This window comes from Malaclemys terrapin, chromosome 19, assembly GCF_027887155.1.
Source record: "Malaclemys terrapin pileata isolate rMalTer1 chromosome 19, rMalTer1.hap1, whole genome shotgun sequence".
Lineage (NCBI taxonomy): Eukaryota > Metazoa > Chordata > Testudines > Emydidae > Malaclemys > Malaclemys terrapin.
This window is the reverse complement of record NC_071523.1, coordinates 13,067,335-13,075,522: the sequence shown is the minus strand read 5'-3', so window position 1 is coordinate 13,075,522 and position 8,188 is coordinate 13,067,335. Positions and strand designations below refer to the sequence as shown.

The 8,188-nt window shown below is 43.2% G+C and overlaps 1 protein-coding gene across 2 annotated transcripts in view; it reads left to right on the top strand.

Moving 5' to 3' along the window:
• Positions 1–5,341: 5,341 nt before the first annotated feature.
• CA6 (carbonic anhydrase 6) overlaps positions 5,342–8,188 on the top strand; it is a 39,190-nt gene continuing 36,343 nt past the window's right edge. For both annotated transcript variants that reach the window (XM_054009241.1, XM_054009243.1), the window contains exon 1: positions 5,342–5,723. The gene's annotated coding sequence lies outside the window, so the exon portion shown is untranslated. The remainder of the gene's footprint in view (positions 5,724–8,188) is intronic.

The following is an 8,188-nucleotide window of genomic DNA, read 5'->3' as shown; positions in this document are numbered from 1 at the left end:
GATTTATCCTGGCTGAACCAAAGGAACAGGACCTGGGGAAGAGCAGCTAAGGATAAGATAACTTATGGAGTATGCAATATGTTTGCCAGTTCCTAGCAAGAATTTTCATTCATCACCTCCCCCCCAACATTTTTATCCATTCCAAGCTCTAGGAAAGCCAAAGGATCAACCATAGGAGAAGTTTCAGAGTAACAGCCGTGTTAGTCTGTATCCGCAAAAAGAAGAACAGGAGTACTTGTGGCACCTTAGAGACTAACAAATTTATTAGAGCATAAGCTTTCGTGGACTACAGCCCACTTCTTCGGATGCATAGGAGAAGCCACATACAAAAAATTGGGGAAAACAAAGGCAGGTGGAAGAATCCATGAACCCAGCAGACACATTGATGGGGGACAGCAAGACAACTGCCAAAAATGTCATGTCTTCCTGTTAGTGCTTGTTCTAGGAGGACTGAGTACTGGAGAAGTGTAGCTAGAAGTAATGCTAACCCTGGAGAGCATTCAATTAGGGTAGCAGTTCACAGCAAGGCATTTTGTATTTTATTAACCATTCAGAAACTCAGGCCCTAAAATCTAGGAAGGCCAAAGAATCAGAGATTGGAAAATGTAGCTAACACATTTCATTTGCCACTTTGCAACAAGATTTCTGTGGCTGGAAAGCAGTGGTGATACTGAAAGGGAAAGGGGATTTCCTTGCCTCTCTGGAGGGTTTCACCCCTCATCCCTACCTCTAGATTTAGCAAAACCACCCCTCTGGGGATGACTTGCAGCCCTGTCTTATAAAGAGATTTGAAAAGCAATTTTCCATTTTTACATAGAGAACAAACCAGAACATAGCCCCTCTTGGTGTGGCATCCAGGTTCTGTTATACAAAATATTTTAAAAATACAAATAATACAAAGTTACCCTCTGTAGGTAGCACAGAAACTGTCACCCATGCTTTAATTAGTTCCTCTTCCTCTCCCCCCCCAAAAAAAATCTTTGGAAGAGGATGTCCCTGTACAGTTATATCCCCTTTCTACAGATGGCTGGGAGAACTGTTCCTTGTTAACAACGTAGGTCCCAATCCTGCAAACGCTTATGGGCGTGAGCTCATCGGGACTACTTGTGTGCATAAGGCTCTGCAGGATCAGAGCCACCATTGTTAACAATAGGTGTTTTGGTGTCTAAAGAATGCTGGATCCATGCAAAGGGGAGTTTTTTGTTCTGTGGCAAAGCTCTCAGGACTAGATCCACAAAAGGGACTCAGACTCAGCGTTGCAATGCCTAATGCTGAGGCGCCCTGCTGCCAAGTGGAATCCACAGCCATGAGTTAGGTGCCCAGGCTCCCTATACAATGCACGTGGAGAGTTAGGTGCCTTTAAGAATGGGATTCACAAAAGCCAGCATATCAAGCAGGGAGCCGCTTAAGCGGGCTAATAGCAAGTGCTGAGGAGGAGAGGGATGTCTGAAGCCCCGCCCCTCAAAGGGCTTTATTTCATGATAATGACTGTGCAGCAGTGTAAGTCGAAAGATTTAGGTGCCTACATCTGGGCAGGAGGGAGGCGCCTCCCTCCACTTAGAATTCACAATCATGTACCTGCTCCTGGCATTAGGTGCCTAAGCCCTTTCTCACAAAAAAATGAGGTGACACCCCACCCCTTTAAACTTTCAGCCCAGTGGTTAGACCACCCACCCTGCATTGTTTTGTGTGGAGTCCAATCCGGTAGGCAGCTTCGGAGAATGCCTAGAGGATCAGGCCGCACAAGCAAGATAGGTGGGATGATGCCTAGATTGAGGCTTCTACTAGGGCTTAGGTAGGAGCTAGGCACCCAAGCGCCTAGACTGAGGCAGCTATGCATATGCTCACTGGCAGATTTTTAGGGGGATTTTCCAGTGGAAATTTAGGTGCCTAGGGACTTTGGGCACCTATACAGTTAGCAGCACCTGAGCAGAGGTTTTGAGAATCTATGGTTTGGATTTAGATGCCTAATGAGTTTCTGCTCCAAAGGCCATTAAAGTCCATGGGAATATTTCTGTTGTTTTTAATGGACTTTGGATCAGGACCTGAGTGGCTTTATATTTGAGAAAAAGGCCATAGATCTGTTGGTTTCAATATATATATATATTGAGGGAGGGATTTAAAATGTTTACTGATGTTAAAATCCAAGCTAGGGCCCTGATCCTGCAAAGGTTTATGCATGTATGTAATTTTACTCAGGTGAGTAGTCCCACTGAAATCATGTGAAGCCTCACCTGAGTAAACTTACATACATGCATAAGTGTTTGCAAGTTAGGGGCTGGTAGCAATACATAAAATAGGAATCATGGCTACAATGCATACACAAAGGGAAAATACATTAATACAAGTATCGGGGGTAGCCATGTTAGTCTGTATCCACAAAAACAACAAGGAATCCGGTGGCACCTTAAAGACTAACAGATTTATTTGGGCATAAGCTTTCATGGGTAAAAAAACCTTACTTCTTCAGATGCATGGAGTGAAAGTTACAGATGCAGGCATATATACATTAATACACCACACCTAGCAAAGGCACCAAGAAATTGTACGGGAAACAATTTTCAAGTATTGAAATTGAGATTTGGAAACGGAACAGTTCAGACAATTATATTCATTGCATTTGGTCACATAGTGCCTCTTATGCACAGATCTCGGCGTGCTGCACTGTCATTAAAATGAAATAACGCACAAGAGGGTATGTCTACACTCGGCAGCTATGTGGGCATAATTCCATAGTGCAGATACAGCCTATACCGACAGAAGGCGCTTTTCCATCGGTGTAAGAATACCACCTCCCGAACAAGCACAGCTGACAGGGGGTTAGGTCACCATAGCTGCATCGATCAGGAGTCCGGATTTTTCAACCCTTGACCACTGTAACTATGTTGACCTACATTTTAAGTGTAGGCCAGGTCTTAGTTAAGATGCCAGGCCAAATACAGACTTTGACTGAAAGTCAGCCAAAGTCAGAAAAACAAATATGAGTGGGAAGATAAGGGATCCCATTGGTGAGAAAATGAGTCTTAACTTTATTATTCGAGGTAGGTGAATATTGACAAAAACATACTGTGAAATTTCACTTGGATTTTGAAACAAATCCATTTGAACTGTCCTCACACCTTTTTGCGTTCACCATCCATGAAAGCCAAGAATCAATTTTAACCGGCAAATGTTTGTGGAAGGCAAATTTTGAAGTCATGTGTACACTTATTTGTGGGAAATGTGCACGCAGGAAGTGCTCATGTACTCCACGGGTCAGGGCATTCACAAAAATCACGTGACTTATCTAACCTATCGCAACTAAGCAGCACAGCTAGAATAGCAGGTTTCAAGTAGCAAGTAACGGTTCATTACCAAGCCACCTAGTAAAAAATGTTTGACAGAATTCCATGATGAATTCCTTTGAGGAATTGCAATATGTTCAGACATTCCATGAAACAAACAAACAAACAAATAATGGAGATATCCCATCTCCTAGAACTGGAAGGGACCTTGAAAGGTCATCAAGTCCAGCCCCCTGCCTTCACTAGCAGGACCAAGTACTGATTTTGCCCCAGATTCCCAAGTGGCCCCCTCAAGGATTGAACTCACAACCCTGGGTTTAGCAGGCCAATGCTCAAACCACTGAGCTATCCCTCCCCCCTAAAGAAACAAATTAATCAGATAAAAGTATTAAATGAGAATTATTTGCTCTGTTATTTATTAGTAGTCTAGTCTGTAAATGAACATAGTGTTCACAACAAATAAAATGTGCAGAACAGAATCCCAGCTCTGGAAATTAGTATGTTGCTTCTGTGGAGCCCGTGGTGATCCCTCCTTGGGGTGTTTAATAAGAATGTGATGATTTACACAAGTCATCCCCCACTGAAAGGGCCGTTGAGAAATGCTGTTCCTCTTTGGATTCACTGAATCATCTTTCACTATCAGCTGTTCTCAGCCTACAGCTGGTGAAGCCCTGCTGGGTCCATTGCTCCTGTCCATCATGCTAAAGGTTTGGCCAGAACCAGTGCGTGCTGGTGAAGGAGCGACATGCTCCAATCCATCGGTCCCACAGCCAAAGCTGAGTCGGCAAGAGTATTTCTCCAGGCTTCTTTGTTGGACTTGGTGCTCTGACTGAGTAAGCAGGGTCTGGATATTTGCAGTTAAAATACGTGGGTCTCTCTGAGTTTATTGTGGGGAGCAACTATACTCAGTCTCCCCATAGCCCCATGGTTTTCTTCCAGATTTGGGCATTAAATGATGAGAAAACAATGTGCATTGGTGAGAGGATCTCAGATTTTAAGTATTCCTGCAGGGATAAAACAAAACAGGTGGCTAATATTATACTGCTGGGATCACAGCTGATGCAGACTGGAGAAGGATTGGCAATCCCTTGTTCTACTCTACTCTGCCCCATCATCACTATTGGATATTACCACACCTGTTGGGATCAGGGCTTTCTATAAGACTATGTGAAAAATGCAGCTCTGCATAGAGACAGATACTTCCTTTTGGTTTATACCATACAGGGTACTGGCACCTTAAGTTCAATAAATCCTGACCCATGAGTTCTTCCAGTTCTAGGGGTTTGTTCTGCCCCACTTTTCTCACGGCCTGTATGGTTTGTGTCTTGGCTGTCTGAGTGAGTGGCGCGCTCTCTCTCTACATTCTGTGACAAGGATGGTGCAGGAGTTAGAGCCTTCAGCTAGTATTTGGGTGGCCTGCATTCAAAACCCTGCTCTGCCACAGACTTCCCGTGTGACCTTGGGCAAGTCACTTACCTTCTTCGTGCCTCAGGTCCCCATTTGTAGCATGGGGCTAATAGCACGACCCTGCGTCACAAGGGTGCTGTGAGGATAAATACATTCAAGACTGTGAAGTGCTTTTGACATCCACTAATAGACCAATGTTGGAACTCATTTGTAACAATACAGGTATACATTATAGATGTCTCACCACCTAGGAATATAATCCAATTTCCTTATGGTCTAAAATAATTTTCCTTCAATGGGATTTTTATAGGCAGCCAGCCTAGTTATTCCCCTTATTGTTATGGGCTGTGATAAATTTACAGACGGTTTGCATCTAATCATTTATCCCATGCTCATTACTCTAGTATCTGAGGCGGCAATCCTGCTTCCACTCCTGTTTGAAATTTTTCAGCACGAGGGTCAAGAACTGCAACTCTTCCATGAAACGCCTAGCTGAGATTATCGGCTGAGGATTCCAAAGCATGTAAGCACAAGACCACAATCTGCACAGATCAGGACTTGCTAGTCAATTCATTAATATAGCCAATAGCCTATTACATAAACACAACATACATTCCAGGGTGTGGGCTTACAGCACCTTGTATGCACATCCAGAGTGCTGCAGGAGTGGGAGATTCTACTTAGGACCTCACAACACACCTGAGAGGCACGAATTTGACCATATTACTGCTTACAAATCATCCACATCTACCATATCCAGCAGATCTCTTTGTGTGTGCCTGCCAGCTCGCTTTTTGTTGACGTGTTCCCACCAAAAGCAGAACTTTCAGCTGAGGATTCCTTTCTGGGACCGAGTGTCCTTGTAATCAAGGCTTCCTGATCTTCGGGCCTAACTCATCACTCTGCATGGCTAGGGTGTTGCTGGTCTAGAGAAATGCTGTAATGGAAGCAGCAGTCAGCACTCTGATGCTCTGATTTCCTCCCTCTATCGACTCTACAGACCGAGCTATTTAAGAAGCAGACTTTAGAAAGGTAATGGTGCACATTAGACTAATCCTGGTTTGTGGGCTTCTTTTAAAAACCTTAAATGAATATTTAAATGTTTATTCACAGTTGCCTGCCTGACTCCTGGTGCTGAATCTCAGAGCGTTTCTCTCTGCTGTCATGCTTTTTGCAGCCATTGATTAGGTTTTAATGCACCAGGATAACGAAATGATTTAGCATGATGGTTATTTTGAAATTCTTATGACCTTTGTTTTCCACTTCTTCCCTAACCCACCCCATCCCTTACCCAGATTTCTTAAGGACAGACAAGTGGAAGTACTGTGAATGCTTCCAAAAGTCACCTCCTTTGCCAGCACTGAAATGCCAGATTGAAACTCATTGCCTGAGGATAATTGTCAACCCATAACACCCCAGTTATCCACCCACCTGTGGCATAATTAGCAGGGTTGTAGTTGAAGGCCATATACAAAGTTGGATCCTTTTAGATCTAATGCAGGTACTCAGGCACCGAGATCATGAGCTGATATCAATACCTAGATAGTGTGTAGGTGTATGTGTCTGCGTGCTATCGTCCCATGTGCATAGGCAGGCCAGAATCTGCTCTCAAAAAAAATGAGTTACAAATCCTATATGACTGCAGCGACCTCAGTCTGCCATCTGATCTGATTGAGAATCATGCACATTGACTAGGGGTCTTATCCTGACTTCAATGGGTTTTGGAATAGATTGTTGGTGTGGAAGTCACTCTTCCATAATTCATTATCCAACCAGCTGGGATGGGTCGAGGGGAATTATGGATCTTGATAACCAGGCCAGAGATTGTGTGGATTAGGTTCCCCCATCTAAGAGGTTCTCAAGGGGTTTATTCAACCAGATACATGGTTTCACTGGTACTTTAAAATGTGATCGGTAAAATGCTGACTTTTAGAGGGTGATAGTGTGGACTTTGGTTTGGGCACGTCCATGCATAAATTATATGCAGTGCATCAGTTTACGTGTCCATATATGTAAATGCACCGTTGTGTACACATGCACCAATGAGAATAATGGGGATGTACCTTATTTAAAATCAGGGCTTTGGAGCGGAGCCCGGAGTTGGAGCGCAGAGCAGCTCCGGAGCAGTGGAGCTGCAGGTTTTTGGCTGGAGCTGGAGCGGAGCCAGAGCACAGCGCCAAAGCCCTGTTTAAAATATAATGTCAATGCAAGTCAGTCATTAGTCCTTCTAACCAAAAGTGGGCTAACATGCCCAGAATGAGAAAGGGAGTAATTTTTATATATAAAATGATCACATGTCCATTTTCAAACTTCAGGAGAGAGGTATTTATAAATATATCCAAGCTGCAAGGAAGGCTGAAAGAGTTAAAACAAGCTGTCAGGGTTCCCTCCCCACTCTGAACTCTGGGGTACAGATGTCGGGACCCGCATGAAAGACCCCCTAAGCTTAGTTCTACCAGCTTAGGTTAAAAACTTCCCCAAGGCACAAATCCTTTCCTTGTCCTTGGACGGTATTGCTGTCACCACCAAGTGATTTAGACAAAGATTCACCACTTGGAGTTCCTATTTCCCCAAAATATCCCCCCAAACCCCTTCACCCCCTTTCCTGGGGAGGCTTGAGAATAATATACCAACCAACTGCCTTTAATAAAAGTACAGACCAGACCCTTTATTTTTAGGACACTAAAATCAATCAGGTTCTTAAAAGAAGAACTTTATAATAAAGAAAAATGTTAAAGAAGCACCTCTGTAAAATCAGGATGGAAGGTAATTTTACAGGGTGATAAAAAGAAAAAAAACACAGAGGATTCCCCTCTAGGTTCAACTTCAAAGTTACAAAAACTGGAATAAACCTTGCTCTTAGCATAAGGAAAATTCACAAGCTAAAACAAAAGATAATCTAATGCATTTCCTTGCTTTACTTACAATTTTTGTAATCTTAGATGCTTATTTTAGGTATGTTTTAGGAGATGTTTTTTCCTCTCCTGGTCTCTCTCTCCTCCAAAGAGAGCACAAACAAAACCTCCCCCCGCCAAGACTTGAAAGTACCTTCTTTTCTTATTGGTCCTTTTGGCCAGGTGCCAACCAGGTGATTTGAGCTTCTTAACCCCTTACAGGTAAAGGAGAGATTTTATGCTACCCTTAGCTGTATGTTTACGACACAAGTGAAGAGGGAATTTCAAATGCAATCACCTGACGTTGAGGGTTTGAGGTGAAAACAAAGACTTTTAATCCAGCTGATCGTGAACTGACAAGAACGGTACAACCTGAAGGAAATTGCTGCTGAAGCAAACTATGACAAGAGAAAACTTTTGTGAACAATTATTAAGTAATCACCTGGGTAGGTGCTGACGTGCTGAATACTGTACTGCACCTTGCTGTAGATTCTGGGTTCTTTACAGCTCTGATCTTTTCCTAGCATTTAAAGTCTGGTACAGTTATGAACAAGATGTCAAGACCAGGAACTGACTAGTCATTAATTGACTTGTCGTTAAGGA